This window comes from Cydia strobilella, chromosome 1, assembly GCF_947568885.1.
Source record: "Cydia strobilella chromosome 1, ilCydStro3.1, whole genome shotgun sequence".
NCBI lineage: Eukaryota > Metazoa > Arthropoda > Insecta > Lepidoptera > Tortricidae > Cydia > Cydia strobilella.
The window spans coordinates 17,237,610-17,260,488 of record NC_086041.1 but is presented as its reverse complement, the minus strand read 5'-3'; the positions used below and the strand labels follow the sequence as shown (position 1 = coordinate 17,260,488).

General features: G+C 37.6%; 1 long non-coding RNA gene across 1 annotated transcript; it reads left to right on the top strand.

Moving 5' to 3' along the window:
• Nucleotides 1–188: 188 nt before the first annotated feature.
• LOC134747213 (uncharacterized) lies at nt 189–1,032 on the top strand. The gene is made up of 3 exons (XR_010128304.1): nt 189–353; nt 534–694; nt 795–1,032. It is a non-coding gene; the product is annotated as an uncharacterized LOC134747213 (long non-coding RNA).
• The last annotated feature ends 21,847 nt before the right edge of the window (nt 1,033–22,879 follow it).

The following is a 22,879-nucleotide window of genomic DNA, read 5'->3' as shown; positions in this document are numbered from 1 at the left end:
TCATACAGAAATCATACATAAATCAACGTAATTTTTTCATCAATTTTACGTATGTGTGTGTCACAAATGTCGTGTACAAATACGTTGCGTGCGGCGTTGCCACTATGACGTTGGCGACGTTGCCTGGCCGACCTGGCAGGATTTGCAGTGCCGTCATGTTTAGTGCATTTTTATTTGACAGTGTTGACACTGACACATAGGGTCATGTTTATTGTGTCAATTTGTTTGTATAAATTGAAAATTATAGCAACGTCTAAATTAAGTTACAAAAATCATCGGTGTTCTGGTCCGCGAAAATCCAGAAAAATTCAGACTCAATTGAAGCGGAATTCATGATGGTGTAGTTTCGAAAGGTAGGTACAGTTTCATTCCTTCATTGTACATTGTAATTTTCTCGTGCCGATCTTTTTAGAAAATAATTCTCACTTCTTCCGTAATGGTAGATATAAGCAGTGAACAATACCTATATAATGTAATTATTACTGTTTTGGTTGCCGAATAGTCAATGTGTCACTAACTCTAGGTTTTTTTAGGTATTGTGCAAAATGAAGAGGCATTCTTGGAAATAAAATGTTTTCCTTCATTAGCCAGAAAAAATCAGGACATCCTCACTGCAATAAAGTAAAATAAAACATTTCCTGGGGATGAAAATTATGGAATTTTGTCTATGAATGAAAAACACAATTATTACTAGGTAAGTAAATGATAACTTTATTAGAATCCATATTGTTGCATCATCTTTCTTCCTATAACATTAGAGATTTTGTGCTATCATGATATTATTTTTCTTTCAGGTACAGGGACAACTACGGATAACAAATATGAAAAAATGTTATTTCATTTGTTGTGTGATTCCATCTACACCAACAAGACATCCACTGCTGGACATAGGCCTCCCCAGGGATCTCCACAACTACTGGTCTTGCAAGACCGGCCAAAATATCGAGAAATAAATAATATAAATAAACATGATAAATATCCCGTTTTCTATAATAGTTATAATTAGAAGGCCATGCAATGTTGTTACTTATTACTCACTGTACCTACTTGAATCCAAAAAAATATATATAAAAAAAAGTTTTAATTTTATTTTACAATTACTACTTTATTATTAGTACATTACGATACAAGTGCGAAAAGTAGGAAATTGGCAACGAGTGGCGATAAATTGAAACACGACCGAAGGAAGTGTTTTAATCGACACGAGTTGCGAATTACCTTTTCGCACGTGTATTGTACAACGTTTTACAGTACATAATTATGGCCCTTTACATTTTCGACATATGCACGTATTGTACTAATTACCGCACTAGGGCGGTAACGTATATGTAGCACCATATGTACTAAAAAGTATTTTACAGTACATATGGTGCAACTTTCTCGCCCTAGTGCGTAAAGAGCACTTTCCATGCATATGTCGAAAGTTTAAAGGGCCATATGTACTGTAAAACGTTGTACGATACACGTGCGAATAGGTAATTCGCAACTCGTGTCGATTTAAAACACTCTCTGCGGTCGTGTTTTAATTAGACGTGTGCGCCGCCATAAAAATTCGCGGCGGCGGCGCGCCGCAGATTTTTCGCGGCGTGGCTGGACCACGCCGGCGTCAAGGTCGTCGGGTGTTGTTCGATGGTTCTTATTAAAAACAAAGTGGAGTTTTTAGCTTTTTTAGGTCTCATAATTCATGAAATAAAACTATGAAAACGGATTATATCGCGTATATTGAATATATAATACATCCCGGCGTTTCGAACCCTATTGGCGATTGAATTTTATTTACTCGCGTCTAATCGCGATCGTTTAGCGTTGAGAATCAATCCTGCCACTGAAAACACCCGTTCACCGGGCGTACTGCTGGCAGGTGTTGCCAGTACAGCTCTGGCTAGTGCAGCGATCCAAGGAAGAGAATCCATACTAATATTAAAAATGCGAAAGTCTGTCTGTCTGTGTGTTAGCTCTTCACGCTTAAACCGCTGAACCGATTTAGTTGAAATTTGGTATACAGATAGTTTGAGTCCCGGGGAAGGACATAGGATACTTTTTATCCCAGAACTCACCCCTCAAGGGGGTGGAAATTTGTATGGGGAATCAATAACCGCTGAATCCGATTTAGATGAAACTTGGTATGGGGATATTTTGAGCTGTGGGAAAGGATATAGAATAACTTTTATCTCTGAAATCTTTCTTTAAGGGTGTAAAAAATGGGGTGGAAATGTATAGTGTGGAGCAATTTGGGGGTGAAAAAAGGACGGATTAAAAAGCAGATTTGTTTAAGAATTAAGGTACCCAAATTACTAATTCCACGCAAACGAAGTCGCGGGCAAAAGCTAGTAACAAATAAACCGCAGTAGCCAGATATTTCTAGCACTCCTGAAAAGCGGGATCTGTGTACTCATCGTAACTGAAACTGCTGTGTTTTAATGACAGTTTATTCAAAAGGCTGGAAGTTGTATCGGTCTTTGAAGTACTTGGCATTGTGACTGGATCTGGTGAAGCTATGTCAGTAGGGTCGACAAATCGCTTGATCATTTCCGAAAGAAAAACTGCACGCGTGGTGTGCTCTTTTTCGAGGAAAGCGTCAATTGCCGCCTGTGTCCTTGATCGCCGTCGTACGCGACCTAGCGGTGAATTCAATTTTTCGAAATTTAGCTTACGGCGCGAATTTTTAAAATCGCGGCGGCGGCGGCGGCGTGGGGTCTACGGCGCGGCGGCGCCGCGCCGGCGCGGCGCACATGTCTAGTTTTAATCTGTCGCCACTCGTTTCGAATTTTCTCTTTTCCGCACTTGTGTCGTAAATAAATATTTCAAACTGCAAGGGTACGATGATAGATCTCAATTCAATATAATTTTGCAACATTTGGCATTATTGGGTTATAAATTGTATGGAGATGAAATCTATCATCGTACCCTTCCAGTTTGAAAAATACTATAGAGGCTGGGCAGTAAGGGATTGCTTTACTCGTAGAACTATATTTAGCTCTTTAGAAAAAAACTGATACCTGACACTTACAAACCTGGACTTCCTTGGGCTAGTGCTACTAAGAATCGTCAGTATTCTCCATCCTTTCTGAGTTGGAAGAACCCAAAAAGGTGAGATTTGTGAAAGTCAGGTTTTCAATACATGTGGCGTTTTCAACCAAACGGGTACCTACTTATTGTTGTCATATTTCCATAAAGCTTCAAAATGAAATCAACCTAATCGACAACCGACAATGTGGTACCTTTTAGTTCAAAATGTCACATATTTTTATAAAACGTTATAAACTAATTTATTAATAATACTGAATATCTGGGAGAAAAAGGAAACATAAGTAAAAACTCAAAAACCCAGAGATAAGACCTAGCTAGATCGAACCCCTTACAGCAAATTTCATCGTAATCGTTAGAGCCGTTTCCGATATCACTGAAATATATTTCGGTTATATCGGAATCGGACAAGAATTCGAAGAATAAAAGGTATAAGAAACATAAGATAACACAAAAAGGACAAAAAAAGTACCCCTGACGTACCAGTCTCGATCCCGAATCCTCTTGCACGTATTTCCACGAACATACCGCAACGCCATTGCAGCATACTTACACTGCATGAAATTGTCTACTACAAGCATCACGGAAACACTGTTTGCATGTGCGAGTAATAGTAGGAAATAGCATGACAGAAACACTCTGTCGACTTTAAAAGTGTTTTTTTCACTGATGAAGTATTCAATGTTTATTATAATAGTTCAATATTTATGTAAAGAGTGCGCTAAACATACTTTTAAGTATACAGATACCAACACTATTCCACAAAAAATAAAACCTAAAAATTTGCGAAAGTGACGCCATCTAGCGGGGTTTAAGCTTTGGGTAACCTAGTCGAACCACCTTGTCGAAAACGCTCGACATGTTTCACTCCGTACCATTAGCGAATGACGTAGTGAGTGTTGTGTGCAACCCATCATTTGACAATAATGCCGTAAACGAGGGTAGTTTCTCGCCCCCCCTGCCGCCACCGGCGCCCGCGCCGAGGGCTGCGGCCCGCAGTCTGCGCCGGTCCGTCACCGTCGACGCAAGCTCCTGATGACGCTCCTCGGTACGGAGTGAAACATGTCGAGCGTTTTCGACTTAAAACACGTGAGTGACCCGTTATTAATATATTTAATATGTCTATGTCTCACGGAAGTTTTGTTATTAAAATTCCGCAAGTTCTTTCGTTTTTTTCAGTATTGTCATAAGATGAACTGAGGGAAATGTCAAATGGTCCTATGTGGTTCTATAATATAATCCAGCCAAATAAAATATATGTTCGTTATTTCACAGGTAGGTGTCAACTGTAACAACTTGACATAGTCGTATTATTTTAGTTGAAATATTTCGGGATGTTTCAGCGGTCATCTTGGTTTATTTTAATTATATTGTTGCTATTCCTAAAAGATTGTTGGAAAACGTGCTGAGTTTTTATTTGTAATGGTTTGAAGTTCCCTTTGTGATAATGTCTTGTGTGATCGAGGGCTGTAAATCGCATACAGGAAGAAAAGAAAATACACACGAACCGATAACCTTTAATCGGTGAGTTTGGTTCAATTTTGAAGAAATTAATTTATAGGACCTGACCCTAAACATAGAAATCGATATGTTGTTTATGTAATTATTACTTGCATTCAAGTCTATATAGATTTTTCCATATATTTTCGAACTTTTCTGCTAAGTATGAAAGGTTATATTTTTGGCATAGTCATGTATCGACCTCAGATCAATAACCTATCGACATTTACAGCTTTCTTATAGTTTGGCCCAGGACTGTCTCATTTTAATTGATGAGTACAGTCAAGGGCATAAATATATATACATTCCCAAAGTCTTAAAAATATGTGTACGCTCAGACAATAAAATCGTGTTCACATATTTTTAAGCCATTTGTCTGGATCGATATTTTTGCCTTCGACTGTATCTATAGTTTTCTTTGTTCTTACTTACTGACAGATTGTGTTTGCCAGACTATAGTTTAATACTGAAAACCGGTCAAGTGCGGGTCGGACGGGCGCACCAAGGGGACCGTACTTTTTAGTATTTGTTGTTATAGCGGCAACAGAAATACATCATCTGTGAAAATTTCAACTGTCTAGCTATCACGGTTCATGAGATACAGCCTGGTGAAAGACAGACGGACAGCGAAGTATTAGTAATAGGGTCCCGTTTTTACCCTTTGGGTACGGAACCCTAATAAAAAAGACATTAATGATCATTGATGAATGTTCCTTTTATTAATATTGTTGGTCACAAAACTCAACTTTTTATTTCAGATTTCCAAAGGACGAGGAATAGGGGATATTACTGCAATGTTCTGCCACCAGAGTGCAGCACTAGCTTTTTTAGTGCACCGTAGAGTAACTTATTCATACTGTACCTTTAACAGGTTTTTGACAAGTTTTCAGGGGACCTACCGGAAAACTCGAATCCGAAATTTCGTTGTCTAGCTGCCTCTTTATCGCTCGAATACGCAAGAGTGACAGAGATGTTAGATAACGAAAGTTCGATTTTCTTGTTTCGCGATAGACCCTCAGATTGTGATAGTGGCGCTACCTACGCCGAGTTTCGCGTAATATTCCCTATTATTAAATAAAAAAAATATATTGCACAAACGTTTTTTTTTTCATTTCCTATTTGGTACAGTCAGCTGCAGAGAAAAGGTACCCCACGTCCATACTAATTTACAGAACTTTGTATGCAGGGGGGTGCCTTTTCTCTGCAGCTGACTGTACATGACTAGAAACTATACTTAGTCTTTTAGCATTAGAAAAAACGGTAAACCATTTCCACGTGTCTTTTTATTGACAAGTTTTTTTATAAATATAGCAATATTTTACTTATGAAAGCAAAAGTATGTAAATGATCGTATATTATATTTGTTGTGACTTATTTTCAGTGTTTTTCGATAAAACGACACGTTAAGATCGCTCGCCTTCTTTCTAATGATAAAAAAACGAGAGGTATAGTTAGACGGCTCTGAGTGGTAGACTGCAAATGAGATAAAAGCTATATTAGGTACATGCATTAATCCTCATATCAGGCGGCTCTTTGATTCCAAGGATTGCATAATTTTTATACTTTTTAATGATTTTTAGAATATGAAAATTATAAAAAGTATAAAAGTTATGCAATCCTTGTATTCCACGCATTTCATTTCATTTCATTTCAACGAGCCGCCTGCTACAGATTTCTTGAAATTGCCGCGTTTTTTCAGGTTCAACTTTCATTAGCCAGACTATTAACTCAAACACGCGCACAAGAGGACACAACCTTAAACTAATAACAACAAAGCACAAAACAAATATCGGCAAACACTTTATTGCAAACCGAGTAGTAAAGGCTTGGAACAAATTACCCTCAGAAGTTGTGAACTCTGCAAGTGTTAATCAATTTAAAAATAGACTAGACAAACTATGCTAACTGTGCTAAGTGAACTATGATTTAGACGTACCAGCATCAGCTGCCTGTCTAAAATGAAATAATAATAATAATTATCAATTTGCCAATTTCGTGATTATTCTTTTATACGGCACATAAACTTATGCATAATTTATCGATATAAAAAGTCGACACAGTTACATCCCTAGCAAATTATCAAACTTATGACACCGTACGTAAATGAGAAATAACAAGCATATATGCATCTCTTTTCGGCACATTATCTAATTCGTAAGGAAGTAAAGTACGGGTATATATATTTGCGAAGCATTTTTGCCCGACTTCTATGCTTTAGTCATTATTCTGAGTGACCAACTATAGATAGAACCATGAAGTTATACCTAAGGTGGAGCGAGCTGACACTTTTTTTGCCATACTAAATTGAGCCTTATCACCGAGCCAGAAAGGTGTTCGTACCAGACTAGAGAAAACGGTCTACTTGAGATAGCAAAAGGGGGTCGCGGTGTCTCACTCGCACATGTCGCCAATGTTAAAAAGCTACCATTGTGGTAGTATTTATATCAATATACTACTGAAATTAAATACCTTCTTATATTATTTAAGTGCTATATTCAGAGTACGGTTCTGATATCTTTTACGTCATTTGTAAAGAGAAGATCCATTTATTTACATACAAGATATGTACAGTGTTACTACGTAAAGTACGTAAACGAAATTAATAACTAGCTCAAATCTACAATAGGCCCTTGAGGCATTGTACCAAGGATGCTGGCGGCATTTCCTCGCTGTATTGCAATGCTGATACGTTGTCGAGGAAGCCGCCAGCTCTTCGGTCACCAGTTACGTCAACCAGACGGTAGACGCTTCGCAAATGGAACAAAATGGTACTCTCTACCGAGGCTCTTATATTTATTACGTTTTAAAATTTCGGCACTTTCCGCCGCTCCGCCCGCTTTTACATTAGTCCGTTGGAGGTGGGACGGTGCCAGTGTGTCTACGCAGGTAGCATTCCACACTAACATCCGTCCCAAGCTCCAAGGAACCAAGGAGACCCCATCGGGCCTCTTGCCATCATCCCTGATAATGCCAGTCGGTTCAAGAAGAGCGGGCACATTGATGGTGGCAAGAGACCGACGCCGACGGATTATGTCATTAAGCGACGCATGTCTTGAAAAACACAACGAGTTCACAACGAGTCGAGTTTTGGATGCTGTTGCATGTACAGCGGTAGGGTTTGGAATGTGGCAGTCTTCATTATGTAAAAAATTAAATCTTATGTATATTTTTATTTCTAATTTAATGTGTATTTACTAACATTAGCATATTAAGATTAATTTAATTGTATTACTAACAAATTATATGGGCATTTGCCTGAATTAAATAATTGAAATTGAAAAACGGCTTGCACTTTTTTGACAAGATAATCCATGGTGTCCCAGTCGGTCCACGTCCGTGCCACAAGAGCATATGTGTGGCGTAAACACCGAAACCCCGAGTCGCAAACCAGTCGCCAGTCTAAGGGAGGTCGGATCCAATGAAGTACCAATATCAGGCGAAGGATGGGCATGTAGCCAGTAACCAGCTTCCTAGGTTGGACGCACATTTGCGTCAGTAGACAAAGGCGGCAAATTTGAAAAAAAATGTTGCAATCATCTCCCCCTATGCCCTATGCCCTACTATTGTTGACTGGTACAGAATGCCTTGAGGCATTAAGTCCGCCATTTGTACGTGTTTTAATTGTGCAATAAAGTTTAAAATAAATAATAATCTACGATGCCTATTAAAGAATAGCTGAAGTGTGCAAAAGGGAAGCCATCACGTATATGATTATTATGAGCATACCATGAGTGCGAAAGAGGCAGACTACAAATAAAATAAGGTGACCATTTTTGAGTTCGACAGTGGACGCCAACGGCTGACATTTATTTATAATATAGTTAGTCAAGCAAATCTTGTCAGTAGAAAAAGGCGCGAAATTCAAATTTTCTATCGGACGATAACCCTTCGCGCATACATTTTTTAATTTGCCTCCTTTTTCTACTGACAAGGTTTGCTTGACCAACTATATTTATTTATTTTTAGACACATTCCAACTTATCCTAATATCCCACATACATACAATAATAATAATTCGAACGAACAACTATCGGAAATATATCCTGAAGGACGGTACGGTCGACATTTGTCGGGCATGCCGCCGTCCCGGAGAGTCACTCAGGCATATCATTTCCGGTTGTTCTCATCTTGCTAACGGCGAGTACTTGCACAGACATAATCTCGTAGCCAGGATCATTCACCAGCAACTTGCTCTTCTATACGGCCTTGTGGACCGCGAAGTACCGTACTACAAGTATTTACCTGTGCCAGTTCTCGAGAATGGTCGTCCTACGCTCTATTGGAATCGATCTATCATCACTGACCGGACTATTGTAGCCAATAAGCCTGACATTGTGATAATAGATCGATCGCAGCGCCGGGCCGTGCTCGTCGACATCACCATCCCCCATGATGAGAATCTCGTGAAAGCCGAGAAGGACAAGTCCAGTAAGTACCTAGACCCCATGTGGGATGTTGATTCGACGATCATTGTCCCGATAGTCGTTTCAGCGAACGGTCTCATAGCGAAGAGTCTCGACCAACACCTTGAGAGACTCTCGCTAGGTGGTTGGATCAAGGGTCAGATGCAGAAGGCGGTGATCTTGGACACGGCGCAAATAGTCCGCCGGTTCCCCTCTCTGCGGCCCTGACCACCGGCAGCTTGGGCCCTGCCCCGCTGCTGGCGGCACCCAAGGTTAGGTTTTTTATAATGTGTTTATATGTATTTTGTATTGTTTTGTAAGTGTGAGATGGTATGAGAATAAAGAATAAACCTGAATCTTAGGCTTTATTATGCTAAAAGAAACGATAGGAATTAATTAAATGACAACGTCAAATTCATGACATTCTTCCCTCCTTAGTCCTGAACGTAATCCGATAGATGGGAAGGGGGTCGTCGAGCTCGAGCCGAACGACGTGGCTCATTCGGAATAAAAGGGGTAGGAGTTGGCTCTGCAGTCACGTCTGGAGCTCTTACATTTGGGATTGTTTCAGCCGCTGGGTCAGAGGGCCCAGCAATGGGATCTGCAAGTACTTCATTTCCATGGAATTCAAAATCATGATTTGTTTCATTCTCTGCACTATGTGTAGGAGTAGGATCATTTATGTTAGATTCCGTTAGTGGCACTGCACCCCTGGGAGCGAGGTGTCGATTCGAAACTAGCATCTCTTTGCCGTTTGATAATCTCACTGAACTATAGCTCGGATTTGCTTCTATTAGTTCAACTTCTTCTACCAGAGGGTCGTACTTGCTTGCACGAATGAATTTTTTGAGGAGGACTTTACCGGGCTGTAGCCACGGTGGCATAGATTGCCCCCACGAAGATCGTCGACAGTGGTTGAACATTCTCTCGTGCGGTGTCTTATTAGACGAGGTGCAAAGCAAAGATCGGATGCTATGTAACGCTTGTATCATCACATTCTGCCATATGGTAATAGGCAAGTTTTTGGTTTTCAAAGCAAGACGAATTGTTTGCCATAGAGTACCATTCAGGCGTTCGACCTGTCCATTTCCTTGAGGATTGTAAGGTGAGGATCTGCTTGTGGACACGCCCTTAGAGTGTAAAAAATCTTTCATTTCAGTGGACATAAAAGAAGTCCCTTGGTCTGTATGAATAGTTGCCGGGTATCCAAATACAGAAAAAAGTTCGCTCAGGTGTTTAGTGACTGTCTCCGTGCTCATATCTGAGCAAGCATACGCAAAAGGAAATCTGGAGTATTCGTCAATGATCGTCAAAATATACTTGTTTCGCGTTGTTGATGGTATTGGCCCTTTGAAGTCCATAGATAATCTTTCGAAAGGAGCGGTAGCTTTTATTAAAGTTCCGGTTGATTTGCTGAACCTGGGTTTAATTTACGCACATGTAGGACATGATGATACAACTCTCTTTACATCATCACAGCTAAATGGCAAATTTTTAGACCTAATCCAGTGTGTTAGCCGAGCCACACCAGGATGACAAAGTGACTGATGTAATTCCTTTAGACGGTCATCGGTTGACGCTGCGCAGCAAACTTGCCTTGACAGAGCGTCTGCTACAGTGTTTTGACTTCCTGGACGATATTTGATGTCAAATGTATAATTTGAAAGTTCTATTCTCCATCTCTGAATTTTATCATTCCCTTGTAGCATATAAGCTACCGATTTTTGGTCAGTTACGAGATAAAATGATCGTCCGAGTAAATAATGTCTCCATTTTTTAAGGCTTTCTATTATAGCGTAAGCTTCCTTCTCGATGATAGGGTAGTTGTTCTCACTGTCGCTTAGAGATTTCGAAAAGAATGCCACAGGTCGGCCATTTTGTGTCATCGAGGCAGCGATGGAGTAGTCTGATGCATCTGTTTCAACAGTAAAAGTTTCATCAGGATCGATGGCGGATAGCGTCGACTTCGATATAATGCGTTTAATTTCTTCAAATGCAGCAGCTTGTCTGGAGTCCAAAGGGTATTTCTCTACTAGTGTTAGCGGGTGTAACTTATTTGAAAAGTCGGGCACCCATTTAGAGTAGTGTGAAAACAGGCATATGGCTCGTTTTAGGGAAGTTGAATCTTGAGGCAATGCTAAATCGAGAAGCGGACGTAGTCGGTCTGGATCGGGTTTTACAGTTCCATTCAGGGACCGGCCCGCTATTCCTTATCGGGGTTTTATAAGGGTATTGCATAAGGCTTAACTCACCATACCCTTTGCCAGACGAAACCCTTTGTTTTGGTTTTAAAAACCCTTATATAAAGCTACCACATTTGAGTAATCGGTAGCCCAAATACCCTTACAAAACCCTTATCATCCGCTCACCAACACCTTGCATATTGCTTATAAGGGTTAGCCTTATAAAGGGCTTCCCTTTTAGCATATAAGCGTGCTAATTTAAGTCGTCTACCTTGTTCATAAAGCACACATTACTTCGAATCCGAGCGATCGTCGGCGGCGACGGCGGCGTTCTTTGACTAGGCACGTATTTTCTTTCCTTTTCATACACTACCGTAGATATATACTAATCCTGTCTCTTTCACGCAAAGGGAAACCTTTATAAAAAGCGCTTAAAGATAAGGGTAACCCTTATTAAGAGCTAGCCTTATTTTTGGTTAGCTTTTCGGTAAGGGTTAGTCAAAGGTAAGGGTATGAATGGGCTTGCAGTTCAAAAGGGAAAGTCTTTCAATGTGTTACTCGTGTTTAAGTGTCGCCCATTGAGAGGGTTTTATCGCGGAAAGGGTTGTCCGGTCCCTGGTTCCATTATTTATATTATATCCAAGAATACTGATATCAGTCAAAGCGAACTGACTTTTTTCTTTGTTGATAGTCAGGTGATACTTCTCTGCGATTTTTTAAAAATGTATTTAGTTTTTCGTCGTGGTCTTTTTTATCTTTCCCGCATACAGTTATGTCGTCCAAATAGGGAAATATTCCATCAATATTTGTTTTCCGGATTATTGAATCTATAGCTCTTTGGAAACATGCAACACCGTTCGTCACCCCGAACGGGATACGACGGAATTGATATAAATTGCCCGCCGCTTCAAAGGCTGTTAAGGGCTTATTTTCTGGAATAATAGGAATTTGGTGATAGGCTGATTTTAGGTCGATTTTGCTGAATACTTTGAAGTTTGAAACTTTCGCAATAAAGTCTTCGATGTTAGGAAGAGGGTATGCATCAAGATAAGTATACTTGTTTACTGTTTGCGAGTAGTCTATACACATACGTTTTTTGTGATGCGCGCTGCCTGTCAGGAGGACTTGAGCACGCCATGGCGAATTACTCTCTTCAATGATTCCGTCAGCTAGAAGTTTCTTAATTTCATCTTCGATGAACTTTTGATCTTGAGGCGCAAATCTGCGAGATTTCACTGCAACCGGGTGACATTCAGGTGACATATTGGCAAATAAATCGACGGGGTCGATATACGCTTCTTCTAAGGCGAACAGTGTTAAGGGAGGCAAATGACCGCCAAACTCAAATTCTACTGAAGAATATTGCCTCAGTACGTCGCGACCCAATATAACATTGCAGCACAGATTTTTCAATACTCGAAGGACTAAGCCAGAATGAGTCCGATTTTCTAGGGTTATTGTTGCTGTATAGACTTGACTAATGTTTGATTGGTGCTCTAATGTCGCCATTGATACGCTTTGACCCCAGGGCTTTGTGGCGGTGGTTTAATGACTTCTTCGTCTATGAAACTCGTTGAACTTCCTGTGTCGATCAAGGCTTAGTCTTACTCCATTTATCTTGATAGTTGTAATGCATTTTTCTGTCCCACTTGCTGCTAGTGTCAAACATAAAGACTCATTCTCAATTGGTTCGTCATCGTTCGTTACTATAGCTGCGTTCTGCAAGGCGTTTCCTCTGCACACCTTAGCAAAATGACCTTGTTTTCCACATTTAAGGCAGGTGGCTTGAAAGGCTGGGCACAGTCGACGAGGGTGCCGTGGGTTTGCACAGAAGTAGTATTTTTCATTTTGAGAATTTGTCAAGTATGTAGGTTTCCGAGTTGAAGTTGTAGCTGGCTGCCGCTGTAGTGGACGTGGATTGTACAGGAATTGACGAGGATTGACTGACTGCAGCGGTTTGTTGCGGAATGAAACTTTGCGATTGTATTTGGGCAGATTCTAAAGCTCGAGCTTGGTTGTGAGCTTCATCTAGCGTAAGTCATATTTTCAAGTAAACGTTGACGAATTGCGGAAGTTGCTAAACCCGCGATGAATGAATCTCTGATAAAATCTTTTTCGTATTGGTAGGCGGTAACTGCTTTAAAACAGCAATCTTTAGAGAGTAGTTTAAGCGCTTGAAGGTACTGGTCAACAGTCTCACCATTCTGTTGACGTCTGGAGGCTAGATTATGGCGTGCGAAGATATCGCTCTTCGGTTTGACGAATAAACATTCTAGCGTAGATATAGCACTATTATAGTCACTTGTTTGAGCGATATATTCGTAAATATTTGGCGCAATGAGATTAATAAGCAGTTTAATTTTTACCGCGTCCGTTCCAGCTTTACATTCTTGAAGAAAATTTTCAAGTCTTTTTCCAATGGAGCCATTTTGAGGCATTTTGGCTATCCATCGGATCCGCTTCGAATCTTTCGGGTCTAAGATACTTCTCCATTTTACTGATTCTTTATTACACGAGCTTTAGCATAATAAATTGAGATGGTATGAGAATAAAGAATAAACCTGAATCTTAGGCTTTATTATGCTAAAAGAAACGATAGAAATAATTAAATGACAACGTCAAATTCATGACAAAGTGTTTTTATATTTTACTTTTATATACATATTATAAAAAACCTAATGTAAGAAAAATAATAAATAAAGAGAATAATAATAAAAAACGTTTATTCAAAAAGTTTGAACATAGTTACATAATAAAAGTACACGATAATGCTTACAAACTAATTAAAAAGGAAATTGGTTCAGCTAATGTCTGTGCCAAAAAGGCTTCGGGGACAGCAGCCCTAAAGACTTCCAGCAACGGACGCTGTTATTCTGCCACCTATTCTGCCACATATGACTTATGGTCACCCTATTTAGAAAGAGATGCAACGGCCCACTTTGGCTTCTCATGTGGACACACTTTTTGGCCAGAGTACTCTATCCGGCTTATTAAATCTACATCCGTGTATAGATAGAACAAAACAAAAGTTGACGTTTGTTTATCCATGTTACTATAGCAAAAATATATGTTTTTTTATATATGTTGTTAAAAAATCTATTCTTATACTTATCACGATCCTAATAATACATTTTACCGTATTTAGTAGTTTTTTTAGCAAACTTCTAGAGTACATAATATATTGAATTAGCTTGTTAGTGCAGTGCAGTAGAGCTAGCTCGTCTCACAACGTAACTAAGTAGAAAAAAAGTATGGTATCTGAACATACATTAAACAACTGTCGACGTTGACAGTGTCAATCCTTTCATCAAAATTGTATAAAAATTATAAAATACAGATTTTAGCGCCAATGTCGAATGCGTTAAACATCAAAGTATTTGCAGAATAATACTCACGTACATTTTGTTTACTAAAAGCTGCTAAACACTAACCCAATCAGGAGTGAGAAGGTACAGGAGTAACGAACTTGAAGGATATAAACATTAATTAAAGTTATCCAACCGAGGTAACATTTCATGCAGGTAAATAATTAATGCCATTACGCTATTAAATTTGATTGTTATTATTATTTTACACCTCTTTTTGGGTTTTAAAAATTCACCTCTGGGACAAATTTCTGTTTTGCGCAACAGTCGAAGCCGCATAATCCGAAGTACGTTTATTTAAATGTAAAATAATTAATTAATTATTTGGCACATATGTAAATAATAATATGTATAATTTTAGATTAAATAAGTATGTTTCCCTATGTGGAACTATGTTGCCGTGTAGAGTTTTGAATGATTCACGGTTAGTTTCACTAGACTTATATTGACCGGGATATAGACCGTGATTACCTTTTGTATTATTTGTGAGCTCCCGATATTTCGACGCAGTTACATGAATCATGTTCAAGGGTGACTGAAGATAGCGGGTGGGTGTCAAAGTTGTGCAGACAGCGCTCTGTCTACCCTCATTCTTGCGCGTCGGCTGCGTCACTTTCAACGTTACCAACGGTCGCATTCACACTTGTTGGTCCGGTCGCGTTCACACTCGTTGGTCTGTCCAAACACACTACACTCACGGTGTCACTACGCGTGTTTGATTCGGATATCACTGGTTTTTTACACAAACAAATCACAGGATTCCACAAATTTGACAGTTTAAACCCATCTTCACGATTGAAATTTTTGTATTTGTGAATTTCAACGGCTTCTCTTACCAATCTTGGTATATAGTGGCGTTCTGTCGAAATGACCTTGGGACTATGCAACTCGATCCAGTGATTTGTACCCGACTCAAGGAGATGCTGAGCAATAGCTGACTTGCGAACGTCATTGTTCTTGACCGAAGCAATGTGTTCTTTAATTCTGCAGGCAATAGTGCGTTTGGTCTGCCCAATGTACGAACTACCACAGCTGCACTCAACTTTGTATACACCAGGTTTTTCCAGGGGAAAATTGTCTTTAGGCGACCGCAGAAATTGTGCAATTTTCCTGTGCGGGGTGAAGATAGTTTTTACAGAGTAGTTATTTAGTATTTTTGATATGTTGCCGTGCCCTAACAGGGCGTCACATGAACAGCTTATATTTAAGAACACCTGTACCTGCTATGTGATATGCAATAAATGATTTCAATTTCAATTACCTGTGCGCTTAGTTGATATCAGTTTTATAAATTGACATAAATCTGAAGACGGGCACTAAGAATGGTGCTAGTTCAGGGGTGTCACTCACGAATTCGAGCCAATCGGGCAGTCTAACGCAACTAGTTGCGACCAATCGCGCGCGTTATGCGAACTCATCATTCTCATCAACCAATCGCGTTGTGCTGTTAGAATGGCTCGAATTTGTGTGCAGGACATCGCTGTACTGGCCCCATTTTTATTGCCCGTTAGGCCCGTCTTTAGATATATATCAATGGTTTTATAATAAATAAATAAATAAAATAAAAACCATTCATTTCAGAATACATCAGGTTCCATAGGTATAGATCCATCTCAGTACCTTTGGGTTTAACCCCATGTTTTGCCATATGCCATTCTAGGGGTCTCTATTGTTTGACATAATTATTGAAAGTCATAATGTAATGATCATTAGTCATAATTTGGTTTTTCTCAGAAACGCGTAACTTTTCAGGATTGCCATAAAACAAACCTAACCTATCTATAGGATAACCCGAGGAAAAGAAAACACACATTCACATACTTTAGTTAGTTGGACGACAATGCAATATTATGGTATTTATGGTACCATCAAACTGACCTGATGATGGAGAGAGACCGGAGGTGGCTATAGGAACTCGGTGATAAATAGAAGGTGGAGTACCGGTGGCAAATTTCACACTAAATGTATGGAGTCGCCTAAGTATTCTTATGATTAAATAAATAACGAATAAATGATTAATTTTGCATAATAATTTATATATATTTAAATAATATATCGTTTGGCAGGTATAACTTCTTAGTCTAGTATTTAGTACCTAATGATAATGTTTTGATAAGAAAACATATTATTATGTATTATAGATATTAACAACATATTACATTATATTTGTATGCTCGTAAGATAATTTCTATAAGTTCCTAAAAATTATTATTCAAAATTAATCATTTATTCGTTATTTATTTAATCATAAGAATACTTAAGCGACTCCATACATTTAGTGTGAAATTTGCCAGCGGTACTCCGCCCTCTAGTGATAAAACAACGCAACCCTACTGTGTTTGAGTTTGTTAGAATTGTCTCGACGGGTATTATTCTACTGTTGAAAAAATAGTATATAGTACATAAATTACTACGAGTACGAGACTAAGTTGACGTTCAAGCGCAAGCTGCGCAAGTATCTATTTGAAAAGTCTCACGATTAAGTGTCTGCATAGTAAAGTTAGTAGCAGGTACATATATATATATATATTTATTTATATTTATTGATATTTATATATTTATTGTTGTACCTATATATTTATTTTATCTACATATTACATTTATATTTGTGTCTATTAAAGCATTTAGTTTTAGTGTTCTTTACATACCCCGCACCAACTATGTTTCTCTGTTTGGCCTAAAGGTTGACTGGTAGAGAATGCCGTGTAGCATTAAGTCCGCCTTTTGTCACTGTATATTCTTACTGTGCAATAGTTTAAAAAAAAAAAACCTTTATTTCCAAATTTCCAATTTTACATTAAAAGTTTTTGCGTATTGTTAGTAATTTTCTTATACTTAGCTAGTAGTTAGTGTTAAGTTTATGTATGTAATTAACTAATTTAATTTAATTTGGACCCCTCTTTGACTGGAGGCCTCCTCCAATTCTGTCCATTTTTCTTTCCCTGCAGTTTCATTTAAATTTTCAATGTTTTCTCTGTTTTAATGTCATTTTGCAGTGTTTTTCTGCGTACAGGTTCTTCATTTGTTTTGAAATTGTTTTTTTGTTTAAGTTTTTATTGTACTCTAACCAGTAATTCCAGCGAAACTAAACAACAAAAAAAAAACTACACAATATAGTACATACAGTATCTAAAAACATCATCAGTATCATAAAACTTGTATCTAAAATGAAATAGTTGACAAAAAAAAACTTATCTTTACTTAGTTATACTTATACCTGACCGATTAGCATGAGTCCATACCTTTTATTTTTTATACTACGTCGGTGGCAAACAAGCATACGGCCCGCCTGATGTTAAGCAGTCTCCATAGCCTATGTACGCCTGCAACTCCAGAGGAGTTACATGCGCGTTGCCGACCCTAACACTCCTCTCCCTCGAGCTCTGGCAACCTTACTCACCGGCAGGAACACAACACTATTAGTAGGGTCCTATACTTGAAGTTGTATTCTGTCTGTATTCACGCATTATGTCTCTCTATCACTCTTATATATTAGTGCGATAGAGAGACAGATAGCGTTTTGTTATCGTAGCGCGAACAATTGGCATCTTAGCTAGGCACCCTGTTTGTTTGAAATTTTAAATCCACAATGCACGAGTTGAGTAAGCTTGCACCTTGTTGAAATTACCGTCACGCTTATCAAATTAACCTCGCTCCATGGCTGCATTTCGTGTAGATTGCTAATAGACCTGTACCAATAACTTCTGAGGTTATAAGAATATTAATGTTGCTTATTTTTTATATATAGTTTCCAGACCATATACTAAACCTAAAAATAATATTTTGTGTCATCCTAGGTATTTGCTTAGGTAGAAATTTAGGTATTTCTTTTTTCAATCAGCATTCTGTAAAAAAAATATTAGAGACGAAATTCTTTGTTTCCCTTTAAAGGCAAAGTGGCTTCCGACATACACACGTATTTTGTGTCATTTTCATCCACGGGTATAATGGCATTTAATAAATACCTAATATTGATCCTAAAACGCCTAAAAAAACATTATAGTCAGTAAATGAAGTGTTGTACTTTACAGAACATTGTTATATGTTATTCAAACAAATCTGTGTCAAATTCATCCACCGCTTTTATTAAAAAAAATTTTTTTTCTAATTAACACCCTGTATCTGCCACAAAAAAAATCATATTATTAAGTTTACGTCTACAATATTATAATACCACATTGAGACATCATTCATAATTTGGGTCATTTTGATCCACGGTTTTTTTACTATCTGGCAAAATAAAACTCAATTGAGCAAGAAGGGCGTGCGCGGGGAAGGGTACCTACGCGGGTGGGGCGCTTATTATACTTGCCGCAATATTAGCTGGCGGCAAATAATCTACCTATATCTATATCTTAATACTATCTCCTTTACCCTTGTTAAGACCAACCAAGAGTGAAAGAGATGGCATTATGAGCTGTCTCGCCACTTAGTTTTGCGATACAGTGTATTTATTTCATTTCGGAGGCATAATTACATTGTCTTATCAACCTTACCAATCTTACCGTAGTGTGGGAGTAGGTATGTAAATATAATTAAAAATAAACTGTAGGCTGCACTCCTCATACTGACCAACATTTGTGACGTTCCTAATCAAAAGGTACCTTACCAATCTTACCGTAGTGTGGGAGTAGGTATGTAAATATAATTAAAAATAAACTGTAGGCTTCACTCCTCATACTGACCACTTTGTCGAGGACTCTCTGACAGATTATTTGTATAAAGATATAATCAAATTTCGTCTTTATGGTAAACGACAAAGTGGTACCTACCTTTTGATTGAGAATATCACATCAGCGACTTTTTTGTTTCGATTTTTAGTAGACTCTTTAAGTTTATTTTAAGACGCAATTTGTTGTGATTTTTGTTATGTTTAAGCGTGGCATGCAACATAGATTACAATGATGATGATGTACATTAAATACAAGACTTTATAATACCTATATATTTGAAAGTTATTGAAAAAAAGTGTCATCGTTTGATGTGTAGAATATTATGTTTTAATTATTTTGGTCGTGTTACAGGCCCCACCTGGTATATTAGTATGTTACAAAATTATGGCTTGCGATTATCGTTAGCCAAGCCCCCACAACATAACATGAATTGAACGCTTTCGGTTCAGGACGTCTCCAACTCCAACGGATAACATTATTTTTATCAATATAATTTTTTTTAAGTAATATGTGTCAAAATTTAGTAAAGTCCCCTTTGTGGATTCTAAGTTTCCGAGTTACAGCAGTTTAGTGAAAGCTCGCAAAATTTACCTAAATCCATTTTGGACGAAAACTGATACAACATTTAGTACTAATTTAAAACAGAAAACCTAGTGAAAATTTTATTGGAAACCCAAATCCCATACAAAATGACACTTAACGCAAACGCATTCATCACCTATCAACCACCTCAGGTAAAAGGTACACCTAGTATTGTTACTTCTCATTGAACAACAGGAATTGCCCATTGTAATAATTTGTATGTAATGTTTTTTGCGTTTTTTTTTAAATATAAATTAACGGTTGAATAAAGAGGAACGAAAATTTGATTATTTTTGCGCTACGACGCACGGTTTAGGTTAGGTTAGATTATTCAAGAAAATAGGCAAAAAATGACCACCCCCCCCCTTTATCTCCGAAACTACTGGGTCAAAAATTTTGAAAAAAATACAAAATAGATCTTTACCTACAGATTACCCGAAAACCTATTCGAAATGTGCAGTCAAGCGTGAGTCGGACTTAATTACTTAGTTTTTGATCCGACCCCTACGGGTCTTTTAAAGACATTTCACATAAAAAATACATTGCTTAAATTGTGTAATGTACGGAACCCTTGGAACGCGAGTCCGACTCGCACTTGGCCGGTTTTTTTTAAAATATAAATTAATGGTTGTGACATAAAGGGGACCGAAAAATTGATTATTTTTGCACTACGACGCACGGTTTAGGAGATACAGTACAGCCCTATAAAGTTTTTTTTATTATTATTTTTTTCTTTTTTTCATTGTGTTTTTTGTATATTACTTTGGGGCTTCATAAAGGGGAACGAAAATTTATTATTGTTGCGCTACGCCGCATGGTTTAGGAGATACAGCCCTATAAAGATTTTTTCTGTTTTTTTTTTTGCGTTTTTTTTTGTATAAATTAATGGTTACATAAAGGGGACCGAAAAGTTAATTATTTTTGCGCTACGACGCACGGTTTAGGAGATACAACCCTATATAGATTTTTTCTTTTTCTTTTTTGCGGTTTTAAATCTTAATTAAGGGCTTCTTAAGGGGAACGAAAATTTGATTATTTTTCGCTACCATGCACGGTTTAGGAGATACATCCCTAAAGTTTTTTTTTCTTTTTTTTTTCTTTTTTTTACATTGTGTTTTTTGTATATTACTTTGCGATTTAATAAAAGGGAACGAACATTTTATTCTTTTTGCGCTACGACGCACGGTTTAGGAGATACAGCACAAATGATTTTTTTCCTTTTTCTTTTTTTGCGTTTTTAAATCTTAATTAGGGCATTCTTAAAGGGGAACGGATATTGATTATTTTTGCGCTACGATGCACGGTTAAGGAGATACAGTCCTATAAAGATTTTTTGTTATTTTTTTTTCTTTTTCTTCATTGCTTTTTTGCATATTACTTTGGGGCTTCATAAAGGGGAACGAAAATTGTATTATTGTTGCGCTACGCCGCATGGTTTAGGAGATACAGCCCTATAAAGATTTTTTTTCTGTTTTTTTTTTGTTTTTTTTTTGCGTTTTTTTTGTATAAATTAATGGTTACATAAAGGGGACCGAAAAGTTAATTATTTTTGCGCTACGACGCACGGTTTAGGAGATACAACCCTAAATATTTTTTTTCCCCTCACTAGCTCGGAAAGCCGTCTTTTATCCTTCAAAACAAGCGGGGAAAAACGCATTTTATCCACTAGTGGGGAAAGTAATTTGACCTTGGATGGAGCGTGTTTAAGTAGCTTGACAGATAACAAAACGTACAACGCTCATAATAATGGTTCATTCGATATTAATTATCATTAGATAAATGATTTGAGAATCTAATAAAAAATACCAGATTTAGCTTTATTTAATGATTTTAAGTCATAAACCTTAGAATTCCATAATAAACGTTTGTTTTTTAATAATTATGTTAAATATAATTCTGAACGCACAAGTTAAGTCGATGCAATTTCAAAACGCATCATTGACATTTCATACGTCAGAAATGTCAACATTGACAACAAAAATTTTGCTTTAAAACTTCTCACGTAAAAGTACAGAATTTCGAGAGTTTTTTGTTATAATATCGTAAAAAAATGAGTGATTCCAGTTGATGAAGATGATCTAACGCCTGTGGATGTTGCACTTTCCTCGCTATAGTGAGGGGAAAAGTTTTGTGTTACACACGGGTGCAAATGTATTTTACTTCTCGTGTGTTAAAACACTCGCTACGCTCAGGATTCTCTTTTAGAACCACTCGCTTCGCTCGTGGTTCAACTATAGAGTCCTTTCGCTTGCTCGTGTTTCAATTCCACACTCGCGGGTAAAATACAACTTTGCATCCTTGTATAACAAATAACTATTTCTTTTTCTTTTTTGCGGTTTTAAATCTTAATTAAGGGCTTCTTAAGGGGAACGAAAATTTGATTATTTTTCGCTACCATGCACGGTTTAGGAGATACATCCCTAGTTTTTTTCTTTTTTTTTTCTTTTTTTACATTGTGTTTTTGTATATTACTTTGCGATTTAATAAAAGGGAACTAACATTTTATTATTTTTGCGCTACGACGCACGGTTTAGGAGATACAGCACTAAAATGATTTTTTTCCTCTTTTTCTTTTTTTGCGTTTTTAAATCTTAATTAGGGCATTCTTTAGGCATTCTTTAGGGCATGGTTTAGGAGATACAGCCCTATAAAGTTTTTTTTTGATTTTTTTGCGTTTTTTTTAAATATAAATTATGGGTTGCATAAAGGGGAACGAAAATTTTATTACTTTTGCGCTACCACGCACGGTTTAGGAGATATAGCTCTATTAAAAAAAACTCCTGTTTTTTTGTTGGTTTTTTTTTTAAAGTATTAATTAAGGGTTTCTTATAGGGGAATACAGCAAATACAGCCCTATAAAGTTCTTCTTGTTATTTTTTTTTCTTTTTTTCATTGTGTTTTTTATATATTACTTTGGGGCTTCATAAAGGGGAACGAAACTTTTATTATTTTAGCGCTACGATGCACGGTGTAGGAGATACAGCCCTATAAAGTTGTTTTTCTACTCGTCGAGTATAATCTGTGTATTACGACTTCATATGCAACACTACAACCTTACTCTTTTCAACGTTGGATAGTCTATGGCACTTCCGACTCAAGCATAAGAATTTTATCGATACGGTTTAGTCAATTATAAAAATTTTGAA